Source organism: Bos mutus, chromosome 19, assembly GCF_027580195.1.
Source record: "Bos mutus isolate GX-2022 chromosome 19, NWIPB_WYAK_1.1, whole genome shotgun sequence".
Taxonomy (NCBI): Eukaryota; Metazoa; Chordata; class Mammalia; order Artiodactyla; family Bovidae; genus Bos; species Bos mutus.
The window spans coordinates 58,641,012-58,654,421 of record NC_091635.1 but is presented as its reverse complement, the minus strand read 5'-3'; positions in this window follow the sequence as shown (position 1 = coordinate 58,654,421).

Sequence of the window (13,410 nt, the reverse complement as noted above, 5' to 3'; positions counted from 1 at the left end):
TGAAGAAGTTGGCTTAAAGCTCAACATTCAGAAAACGAAGATCATGGCGTCCGGTCCCATCATTTCATGGGAAATAGATGGGGAAACAGTGGAAACAGTGTCAGACTTTATTTTCTGGGCTCCAAAATCACTACAGATGGAGACTGCAGCCATGAAATTAAAAGATGCTTACTCCTTGGAAGGAAAGTTATGACCAACCTAGATAGCATATTCAAAAAGCAGAGACATTACTTTGCCAACAAAGGTCCATCTAGTCAAGGCTGTGGTTTTTCCTGTGGTCATGTATGGATGTGAGAGTTGGACTGTGAAGAAGGCTGAGCACCAAAGAATTGATGCTTTTGTACTGTGGTGTTGGAGAAGACCCTTGAAAGTCCCTTGGACTGCAAGGAGATCCAACCAGTCCATTCCGAAGGAGATCAGCCCTGGGATTTCTTTGGCAGGAATGATGCTAAAGCTGAAACTCCAGTACTTTGGCCACCTCATGGGAAGAGTTGACTTATTAGAAAAGACTCTGATGCTGGGAGGGATTAGGGGCAAGAGGATAAGTGGACGTCAGAGAATGAGATGGCTGGATGGCATCACTGACTCGATGGACGTGAGTTTCAGTGAACTCTGGGAGTTGGTGATGAACAGGGAGGCCTGGCATGCTGCGATTCATGGGGCTGCAAAGAGTTGGACATGACTGAGCAACTGATCTGATCTGATCTTATAACAACAATGCATTTGAATCAGTTCTAATGAGTGGATGAAACTGAGTGAAGTAAGAGAGAGTGAAGTAAATCAGAAAGAGGAACACCAGTACAGCATATTAACACATGCACACACACATATATATTCCATATATATATATTCATATATATATATATGGAATTTAGAAAGACAGGAGCAACGACCCAGTACGCAAGACACAAAAGAGACAAAGCTGTAAATAACAGACTTTGGGATTCTGTTGGGGAAGGGTAGGGTCAGATGGTTTGAGAAAATAGCGTTGAAACATGTATATTACCATATGTAAGATAGATGACCAGTGCAAGTTCGATGCATGAAGCAGGGCAATCAAAGCCAGTGCTCTGGAACAACCCAGAGGGACTGGGGGGACACATGTACATCCGTGGCTGATTCATGTCAATGTATGGCAAAAACCACCACAATATTGTAAGGTAATTAGCCTCCAATTAAAAAAAATAAATTATTTCAAGATAAACAGAAACAACAAGCTTCTCAGCAACAGTGATATAAGCCAGAAGAGAATAGAAACACATCTATAAAATGTTGATTGAAAGTAGTTGCATTTTAGAATTCTATAGTCAGTTAAAGTAACATTCAGGTTTTAAGACGAAGTAAGAAAAACAAGTATATGTATAACAAATAATGGCAACTTGTCATACAGAGGCTTTCTTGAAATAATTGCTAAAGAATGTGCTTTAACATAAAGAAAAATAAAAAGTATTGGAGTATATTGAAAGAAAAATTAGGCATCATAAAAACAAACGTTTATAAATTTAATTTGGTATTGACTATAATTAATAATAGCTAATTTTGTGCACAAAACTTTCAGAAAGCAATTTTAAAAAGAGCATGGGGTGAAGTATAAACAATGTTAAAACACAAGAGGAACAACATAGTAGAACTAAATGATTTTAGACTTGTTAGAAATGTGTACAGTAAGATATATGTATTAAAATTTTAGGTGACACCAATAAAGGTAATAGTTATTTTAAGTTTACAAACCACAAAATGAGAAAAATAGATTTAAAAAGGGAAGGATACCCAAGCATAGCAAAAAACTAGAAAAAAGTGTCTAAATACATTAACCACAATAAATGCTAACAGAATAAGACTGTTATAGCACAACCACTTAAATTGAATTTCTTAAATTGCAGCTATATGCTGCTATAAGGGTTATTTCTTTAACAAAAAATTTACAGTATCCTTACAAATAAAATAGGAGATATGAGCAAGATAGCCAAATATAAGCAAAGGAAGACTACTGAGCCAATATTAATACCAGACAAAATAGAATTTTAGAAACACAGTAATAGTTATAAGGGGTGACATGGCAATAAAGAGTAAATCAATGAATGTGAATTAAGTAATTATTTCATTAACAGTTTAGTCTAGTCACCAATCACAATGAGACACTTCACTTGCTAGCACAGTTCAACCATCTTCAGGAGATCACTGGTGTCTATTTTCTCTCTCTTTCTCATGCTATTTTGTAGAATTCAAACTTCAAATCTACATTTTGTAGAAAGTACAGGTTTTTTTTTTCCATATCAAAAATTCCCATTATAAATATTTACATACAGAAATATTTAAACAGCTTATCACAATATGTTAGCAAGTCCATTGTACGAAGACATTAAATGACTGAAATACAGTCTTCTATTATTAACGTTTGTCTCAGTCACAGAAGCACCTCATGAAAGAACAGCAGAAATAATTGGAAAAGCAAAAGAGAAAGTGGTTCTTTGATATCTATTTTTATGATAATAATTCTTGACAGTTTAGTCATTTAATCACTAAATGAGCTACTAAAGGGGAAGGATACTGAACCTCTTTTTCTCTCTTTCTAATTCTGTTGTCTTTATTGTTCATATAATCCTTGTACATAGAATGAAATTTGGATTAAAACTAATAACATGCAAAGAATATATCACAGCAAAGCTATTTCATTTCTTTTTAATAACACTCTATTTACCTGTCTAAAACTCTAGAGTGAAGGTAAAATAAAGAATCATTTCCAGGAATCCTAAAAACCTTTCCCCATTTAAACTGGCACAGAATTCAAATGTGATTTAGATGTAAATATAGCATATTTCCAAATATTAACTTCAGGATGGATTACAGACATATTGTTCTCAGAGAATACAAACTTCAGAGATACATTTCAAGGCACACATTTCATCCTTAGTATCCTGGTTGCCATACCTACAATTCTACATTCCGCAAGCAGAGAAAACTCAGATACCATAATATGTCCCTAGCAGATAGATTTGCTTTTGCTTATTGGCATTCATGTGGCACATTCAAAACAGATTTAATTGCTTTTGAGCTTTAGGAGGTACTCCACATTTTTTCATGAGCTTTCCAAGTTGCTCAGTGGTAAAGAATCTGCTTGTAGTGCAGGAGATGCAAGAGATGAGGGTTTGATCCCTGGGTTAGGAAGATCCCCTGGAGTGGTAAATAGCGATCCAGTCCAGTATTCTTACCAGGAAACTCTCATAGACAGAAGAGTCTGGTGGGCTACAGTCCATGGGGTTGCAAATAGTTGGAAGAAACAGAGCACACATGCTACACTTTTTCATAGTTGATTTTACCTCCTCCTCTGCCCTAATTTTCATTTCTATTAATTTCTACTAATTCTACCTGAATATATGTTTTCATTTTTCCCTGTCTAGAGTGCCATAACAGTCTCTCAATTGGTCTTTCCTCTACTCTCTCCTTGCTCCAACATGTCCTTTGCAATACAGACAGTAGTATTTCTAATGTGCAAACATGACCATATTACTATTTTTAAATTTAAGTAGATTCATAAAATAAAATTTACAAACAATAGAACAAAACATCCATTCTTTGTTCTAATGCTTTAATGTACCTAGTTCTTCTCTTGACCCTGCCACAAATGTATTTTCTTCCTTAGCCACATTGATTTACAAACTGTTCTATGAACACATTGGTGTCTTTCATCTTTCTGTATCTTAGAGTATTTTGTCCCCATAGTCAAGAGTCCTTTAATCACTTGAAACTTACTATAATTGGTTCATAGCAAACTTGTGAGTGGCTTTCGTCCCTCACGAAAGTAAGTAAGCATCTTCTATTCTGTTATTATTTCAATTCTTGTTTTTATTCACTTGTCCCATTAATTAATAGGTAGGATGAATGAAAAATCTGGAACTAGGTGCTGGGATGAATCATGATTATCAGAGCTGGGTGAGTTGAAACAGTGAAAGTACATTTATGGTTAGACTTCAGTGAGTGAATATGGAGATTCCATTGCTTAATTTTCTTCTACTTTAGGTTGATGTTAATCATAAGGATTTGGCGATGCATAGAATGAATATATCAGAGTGAAAGAGGACCCAGAGGAGTCAGAATCAAGGAGAGCTCTCATCTAGATCTGCACAAGAGAATATATATTAAGTGAGTAACCTCTTCCAGTCCTGACAATGGCCTCATGTAGGAGATGAACCTAATATTTTAGCCTGACCTGAACTCTTGGCTGTCTCTAAAACTTTGGTGGTTATCAAAATCACCTTCTTTGTTCTTAGTGTATCCAGCAGTTGAGAATGTGTGGAGAACCTGTCAGAATCACAAAGGGGAGGATTTCAGTCAGCCTCTATATGGGTGCTAAATTAGAAGCCTGACCCTTAGGCAGCAGCTTTTATAATATGCAAATAGGCCTCTTTAAGGGAAAGACTGAGGAACAGCATTTTTTTTTTTTTTCTCCCCCTGTATTGAGTCCTGGAGCAATAGACACAGTGAGTTATCCCAAGTTCTTTAAGAATTGTTTCTTTTGTGCTGTAGTCTTGTGAGTCTCAGGGACACAAGCCCACTGATGGCTCAGATGGTAAATAATTTGGCTGCAGTGCAGGAGGCCTGAATTGGATCCCTGGTTGGGGAAGATCCCCTGGAGAAGGGAATGACAACCCACTCCAGAATTCTTGCATGGATAATTCCATGGACAGAGGAACCTGGTGGGCTACAGTCCATGGGGTCACAAAGAGTTGAACATGACTGAGAAACTAACACTTGTGAGTCTCATGGACACAAACCAAGTTGGGTTTCTGAACAAGGTGTTTTACAGGCCAGTCCTCCAAGTAAAGACCTTAAAAGTTGAAGCAGTATATGTTCAACCCAAAACCTTCAAACTCCTCAGGGAGAAGTAGTTATTGTGAATAACCTCCCAGTTGTGGGGTTTATGTGAGTGTGTCTCACATAAACCATTTCAATATGGAGACTTTCTCATTTATCTGATGTGTAGGAGCTGTTCAGTTAGTTTCTATATTTCTTTTAGAGACAATAGCACCCTGTGTGTTCCTGGGAGGGACACATAGATTGGATGTGTCCCTGGGAGGAGGTGAGTTCATTGAAACTCCTATGTCTCCATCTTGGACTGGAACTCTGAGAATATAGATTGAGTATGATAGAAAAATTAAATTGAAGCTCTGTCAGTTACAACTGTAGAGTACATTAGCACTTTTCTTATCTTCCTTGATGCTCATTTTTTTATTACTACAATACAAAGTTAACAGCAGTTTCAATATGACGTTGTTCAGTTGCTAAGTAGTGTCCAATTCTATGTGACCATATGGAGTGTAGCATGCCAAGGTCTTCTATACTCCACTATTTCCCAGAGTTTGCTCAAATCATGCCCATTGAGTCCATGATGCTATCTAACCATCTTATCCCCTGCTACCCCCTTCTCATTTTGTCTTCATTCTTTCCCAACATTGGGGTGTTTTCCAATGAGTTGACTCTTCATATCAGGTAGCCAAAGTATTAGAGCTTCAACTTCAGCAACAGTCCTTCCAATGATTATTTGGGGTTGATTTCCCTTAGGATTGACTGATTTGACCCCCTTGCAGTGCAAGGGACTCTCAAGAGTCTTCTCCAGCACTACAATTTGAAAACATCAATTCTTTGACACTCAGTCAGCTTTATAATCAAACTCTCACATCTGTACATAACAACTGGGAAAACCATAGCTTCGACTATACAGACTTTTGTCAGCAAAGTGATATCTCTGCTTTTTAATATGCTTCCTAGGTTTCGACAAGATGGGCTTCTCAGGTGACCCAATGGTGAAAGAATCCATCTGCCAATGTAGTAGCCACAGGAGATGAAGTTTCAATCCCTGGGTCTGGAAGATCCCCTGGAGAAGGAAATGACAACTCACTCCAGTATTCTTGCTTGAGAAATCCCATGGGCAGAAGAGTCTGGTGGGCTACAGTCCATGAGGTCACAAAGAGTCGGCCACAACTGACAAACCAAGAACAAGCACAATGAGGTTTGCCATGGCTTTCTTTCCAGTTAGCAAGTGTCTTTTAATTTTGTGGCTGCAGTCACCATCTGCATAATTGGGAGCCCAAGAAAATAAAATCTGCAAGTTTCCACTTTTCCCCTTCTATATGCCATGAAGTGATGGGACTGATGCCATGATCTTAGTGGTTAGTTTGTTTTAATGTTGAGTTTCAAGCTAGCTTGTTCACTTTCCTCTTTCACCTTCATCAATAGGCTCTTTAGTTCCTCTTAACTTTCTACCATTAGAGTGGTATCTACATATCTGAAGTTGTGAATAATTTGATAATTCATTGTAAATATTTAATTAATATCAAATTTATATAATAATACTTATTATAGTAGTATTATTGATGATGATAGCACTACTAATAATACACACTTTAATGCTGCTTTGATCCAGTATTAAAGCCCTGGTTAGAAGCTGAACAGTCTCCTTTCTTGAGCGACCTGGGACCAATAGGCACTCTCTTTAAAACTTTGGGGCCAGAAGCTATATGGATAGCTCCTATGCCCAAAAGCCTATTAAATTTATTCATTTCATGGGGAGCCTAGGAACCTACTTAATCACAGTCATTTACCATATATAAACTGCCTCCTACAACCCCAGGTTGCTGTTACCCTGACTGTGAGTGCAACCCTCTATGTGAATTTGCATGGCAGCCTTCTCTCATTTTGAGTTCTAAGTAAGAAAGTTTTCTACCTTGCATGTGCTCAAGTGTCTGTTGTATCCCACCATCAAAATTAATCTTTAAAATGTATAAAACATTAACATATATTAAGAAAGAAAACACATCTCTTTGCAAATACAAGAAACATGGTGACTACTGCTACTCATTTTTTATCTTCTGTGAATTCAATAGCAAGTCCAATTAAAATACAATCTAGACATGTTGCCAGAGCTCCTCCAGGTCTTTTCTCAAACCCATCAACCCCTATCTTTAGCAGGAATGTCCTTGCTCACACCCTCCAACCCCCACCTTTAGCAGAAGATAGCATAAGTCCTTAGGCAAAAGTGTCCAAAGATAAGAAAAGAAGCTACAAAAAAAGGAAGCAAAAAGAAACTAACAAACAACAACAACAAAAATTGTTCAATCACTCTTTGTAACCCATGTCTGACTCTTTTGAACCCACGGACTGCAGCACACCGGGCTTCCCTGTCCTTCAGTATTTCCCAGAACTTGCTGAAATTTGTGTCCTTTGAGTTGGTGATGCCATTCAACCATCTCATCCTCCGTCATCCCCACCTCCTGCCTTAAATCTTTCCCAACATCAGGTCTTTTCCAGTGAGTCAGCTCTTCACATCAGGTGGCCAAAGTAATGGAGCTTCAGCTTCATCATCAGTCCTTCCAATTAATATTCAGGGTTGATTTCCTTTAAGATTGACTGGTTTGATCTGTTTCAAGTCCAAGGAACTCTCAAGAATCTTCTCCAACACCACAGTCCTAAAGCATCCATTTTTTGGTGCTCAGCCTTCTTTATGGTCCAGCTCTCACATCCGTACATGGACATCCATACTGGACAAACCATAGCTTTTGTTATATAAACTTTTGTCACCAAAGTGATGTCTCTGCTTTTGAATTCAGTATCTTTTTCATAGGTTTTCTTCCAATGGACAAGTGTCTTTTAATTGCATGGCTGCAGTCACTGTCCAGTGTGGTTTTGGAGCCCAAGAAAACAATCTGTTACTGTTTCCATTGTTTAAACAAATAGATGGTGATAAATCTGACCCCTGAAAGACGCTGAGTCTTATTATACACTAATTTTACTGTATTTACTTACTAAATGATACACCTTCTGGAAGCCAGGACCAGACATTAATGACTAAAAAAGGATTAAAAAGGAGTGAAATCATAATTTGTACAAAGCCCTGCCACTTCCCCACAGACTAGTGCACATGCCTCCCCATCATCATGAGGGGGTAACAGGCAGGAAGGCCAGGGGTCTCCAAATGGAGGAAATAGGGTGCAAGTGTTAAGACATTTTTATCTCTCTTAAGGGGCAGGAAGAAACAAACCAGCAATATTTTTTTCCTTCTCTATACAAATTTAAAAGGAAGTTTCTCTTAAAATACTGTGTTGCCATAAAGATATCCTGGTTTCACCTGAAGTTAACTATTCTCAAACCTTGAGTTAACCAATGCATTCTTCTTATGGAAATGCTTGTCTTAAGCTATGTTAATGTACTATGCATTTACCCCAGACTCTGTCTTCAAGTCGGTTCCATCTAATGGCTCAGAACCTACTGGACAAACTAGTATGTTATACACAGATATTGTTTCCCTAATCTATGTAAATGAAACTATTTGTATGGTAATCTGCCCTTCTACAATATTCAAGTCAATCATTTTATGGCCTGGGATGAATCATCTGGTGCCAAGATTATCCCAAAATGCATGTAATGGATGAGGGGCCTGGTGCCATTCTGAGTTTTAAGACATTCCTTTCTTTCATTAACAGACTGCTAGTGACTATATAACATCCAGCTGAAGACTAACAGGGGAGTACTCTTTTTTCCTCCTTCTGATGCCTATGTCAGAAGTTTTCTCTATCTCCTTTATACTTTAATAAAACTTTATTACACAAAAGCTCTGAGCAATCAAGCCTCGTCTCTGGCCCCGGATTGAATTCTTCTCCTCCAGAGACCAAGAATCCCGGCATCTTTTCATTCAGCAACAACCTTTCAATTAGCCTCATCCTTTCACTCTTTGTCTTTACTTTTAAAATTAAATCCCTCTACTAGGTGGGTGAGAAGTTGACCTGTGAACTTAGTTCCTGCTTCTCCACTCTCCAGTCACAGCAAGTCTGTACTGTGTAGATTTCAGCTTCAGTTTGATTATTCTTCTACTTCAACTAATTGGAAAAACCATCCCCCACTGATGCAGGGAGCCTCAGCTGGGCTAGGGCCAGCGCAGGGCCAGCTTGGTAGCAGCAGGCTTTGATGCTTTTTGGATCCTCTGATGTACTATTGGTATTCTTACCAGTAGATCAGTAGGCCATGGAAATGTCTTTTCTGCTGCCTGCTGCTGCTGCTGCTAAGTCACTTCAGTCGTGTCTGACTCTGTGTGACCCCATAGACACAGCCCACCAGGATCCCCTGTCCCTGGGATTCTCCAGGCAAGAATACTAGATTGGGTTGCCATTTCCCTCTCCAATGCATGAAAGTGAAAAATGAAAGTGAAGTAGCTCAGTCGTGTGACCACATGGACCGCAGCCCACCAGGCTCCTCCATCCATCTAGTCAAAGGCTACTTCTCAAGCAGAGTGCACAAATTTTAAGAAGCACTAGAAATGCCAGTCATAAAAACCCACTTTATATTATACCTATTGAAATGGTGAAAGACTTTTCACTTCTCATGCTTACTCAATTCCACATTTCATACTAAAATAGGCATAACAAATTATGCTAGAAAAACATTGTGAAATCAGAGGAAAGCCTCTGGCATAACAATAATTTTAAAAATAGACAGATGTTATTCACTGATTTAAAAAATGATGAAAAAAATATTACCACTTTTGAAATAATTTTGGTAGAATATTTCCTATAAAATGTGACATGAAATATATCATGTCCATATGGAATTATATAAAACAAAATCATTATTATTTATTTTGTGATATCAATTTTCTTTAGAATACAAAATATAACAGCAAACCTCTAAACATATGCTTTTTGACATTGCTATGGTCACATAAATTTATTTATAATAGCTCTGTATTCTTCTACCAACACTCTGACATAAACTATAATAATAGTAATACAATATCAATTAAACACTAACAATGCAGACACTGACTTAGGTTTTTGTTGTTGTTTGTTTTCATTGGCTGAGCCACAAGGGAAGCCCAAAATGAAAGATTCAGCTCTTCATTTTGAAAAATTATATTTTCTTTTATAAATGATTATTATTTTTATTTATCTTTTCACTTTACTTATTTTTCATTCTATGTTTATTATTTTTTACAGTAGGTTCTTGGTTGGTTATTTAATTTAAATATAGTAAAGTTCATATGTCAATCCCAAACTCCTGATCTATCGCTCTTCCTGTTCTTCACCCCTGGTAGCTGTAAATTCCTTCTCTAAGTCTATAAGTCTATTTCTTTTTTGTAAATGAGCTAAATTGTGTCATTTTTTTTAATTCCACAAATAAAAAATACATGATATTTCTCTTTCTCTGTCTTACTTCATTTAAATAATCTCCAGGTTCATCCATGATACTGCAAATAGCATTATTTCATTTTCTTTATTTACTGACTAATGGTCCTTTGTGTTTATATATAACATTTTCTTTCTTCATTCATTTGTCAATGGATATTTAAGTTGTTTTCATGTCTTGGCTATTGCAAACAGTGATGCAATAAATATTGGGTGCCTGTATCTAGTCAAGGCTATGGTTTTTCCTGTGGTCATGTATGGATGTGAGAGTTGGACTGTGAAGAAGGCTGAGTGCCGAAGAATTGATGCTTTTGAACTATGGTGTTGGAGAAGACTCTTGAGAGTCCCTTGGACTGCAAGGAGATCCAACCAGTCCATTCTGAAGGAGATCATCCCTGGGATTTCTTTGGAAGGAATGATGCTAAAGCTGAAATTCCGGACTTTGGCCACCTCATGCGAAGAGTTGACTCATTGGAAAAGACTCTGATGCTGGGAAGGATTGGGGCCAAGAGGAGAAGGGGACGACAGAGGATGAGATGGCTGGATGGCATCACTGACTCGATGGAAGTGAGTCTCAGTGAACTCCGGGAGTTGGTGATGGACAGGGAGGCCTGGCATGCTGCGATTCACGGGGTCGCAAAGAGTCAGATACAACTGAGCGACTGATCTGATCTGTATCCTTTCAAACCGTGTTTTTCTCTGAATATATGGCCAGGAGAAGGACTTCTGGATCGTTTGGTATCACTATTCTTGGGTTTTTAAAGAATACTGATTCTGTTCTTCACAGTGGTGTAGCAATATACACTAACAGTGTAGGAGGGTTCACTTCTGTCCACACCTTCTCCAGCATTTCTTGCTTGCAGACTTTTAATGATTACTGGTCAGACTACTATGAGATGATAGTTCATTGTAGTTTTGATTTGTTTTTCTCTAATACATAGTAATGTTGAACATCTTTTCATATGCCTCTTGGCCATCTGTATATCTTCTTTGGAGAAATGTCTACTTAGGTTTTCTGCTCATTTATTTATTTTTGATTAGGATTTTTTACTTATTAATACTGCTTTGCATGAGTTCTTTGTAAACTTTGGAGACTAAGTTCTTGTTGGACACATTTTGTGAATATTTTATCTCCTTTTATAAGTTGTCTTTTCATTTTGTTTGTGATTTCCTTGGTTGTGTAAAAACTTTTTATTTTGGATAAAAAAAAATTAGATCCCATTTGTTTGTTTGTTTTGATGTCCATCATTCTGGAAGACATATTTAGAAAGATAATGCTGTGATTTATGTCAAGGAATGTTCTGTCTATGTTTTACTCTAAGAGTTTTATAGTATTTGGCCTTGCATTTAGGTCTTCAATCCATTTTGCATTTATTTATGTGTAGAGTGTTAAATAATATTCTAGTTTCAATTCCTACATATACCTGCTGCTCAACTGTCCCAGCACTGTTTATGGAAGATCAGTCTTTCTACATTGTATAATAATGCCTCCTTTTTTGTATTTTGACCATCAGTACATGGGTTTATTTCTGGGCTTTCTGTCCTATTCCATTGATCTATATTTCAGCTTTTGTGCCAATGCCATAAATTTTTGACTATTGTAGCTTGCCATAAATTTTTGACTATTGTAGCTTTGTATAATAGTAGTCTAAAGACAGGGAGTCTCAGCACTCTAGCTCTGTTTTTCTTTCTCAAAATTGTTTGGCCATTCAGAGTCTTTGATGTCTCCATACAGACATCAAGATATTATATTCTAGTTCTATGAAACATACCACAGGTAATTTGACAGGGATTGCATTGAACCTGCAGAATTGCCTTGGATAGTATAGTCATTTTGATAAGATTGATACTTCCAATCCAAGAATATGATATATCTATCTGTGTCATTTTTCATTTCTGTCACCAGTGTCTCACACTTTTCAGAGTACAAGAATTTGTAGGTTTATTCTTAGGTATTTTATTCTTTTCAGGTGATTAACTGAATTATTTCTTTAATTTCTCTGATCTTTCATTGTTGGTATATAGAAATGCAACAGATTTCTGTGTATTAATTTTTTTTTTTTTATCCTGAAACATTACCAAATATATCAATGAGCTCTAATAGTTTTCTGGTAGCATCACTAGGATTTCCTTTGTATAGTATCAAGTCATATGCAAATAGTGACAGTTTAACTTCTTTTCCAGTTTGGAGTCTTTTTTTTTTCCTTTCTTTTTTCCTTCTCTGATTGCTGTGGCTAGAATTTTTAAACTATGTAGAATAAAAGTGGCCACAGTGGACATCCTAGCCTTGTTTTTAATCTTAGAGGAAATGCTTTCAGCTTTTCATGGTTGAATATGATGTTACATGTAGATTTGTCAAATATGGCCTTTATTATGTTGAGATGTATTCCCTATGTGTCCACTTTCTGGAGAGGGTTTTTTTTTTTTTTTTGTCATAATGGTTGTTAAACTTTATGTCAAAATTTTTGTCTGCAACTATTGAAATAATCATATGATTTTTATTCTTCAATTTCTTAACATGGAGTTAATTTTACATGGGGTTAACACTGATTGATTTGTAGATACTGAAAAATCTTTTCATCCATGTGATAAATGCCACTTGATCATGGTATACGACATTTTTGTTCAATTCAGTTTAGTAGTACTTCATTGAGGATTTTTGCACCTCTGTTTGTGAATGTTATTGGCCTGTGATTTTGTTTTCTGTTACGTCTTTGTCTAGATTTGGTATCAAGGTGATAGTGGTTTTATAGAACAAGTTTGGGAGTATTCCTTCATCTGAAATTTTTTGGATGACTTTCAGAAGGATAGGGATGAGGTCTTTTCTAAATGATTGATAGAATTCTCTTGTTAATCCATCTGGGGCTTGACATTTTTGTTGTTACTGGGAGTTTTTAATCACAGTTTCAATATTAGTACTTGTGATTGGTCTGTTTATATTTTCTATTTCTTCCTGGTCCAACCATGGGAGATTTTACCTTTCTAGCAATTGGTCCATTTCTTCCAAGCTGTACATTTTATTGGCATATAGTTGCTTGTCTTATCATTTGCATTTCTGTGGTGTCCATTATAGCTTCTTTTTCCTTTCTAATTTTATTGATTTGTGCCCTTTCCCTTTATTTCTTGATGAGTCTAGCTAAAGGTACATCGGTTTTATTTATCTTTTGAAAGAGTCAGCATTCAGTTTAACTGATTTTTAAAAATATTATTTTCTTGGTCTCTATTTCATTTATTT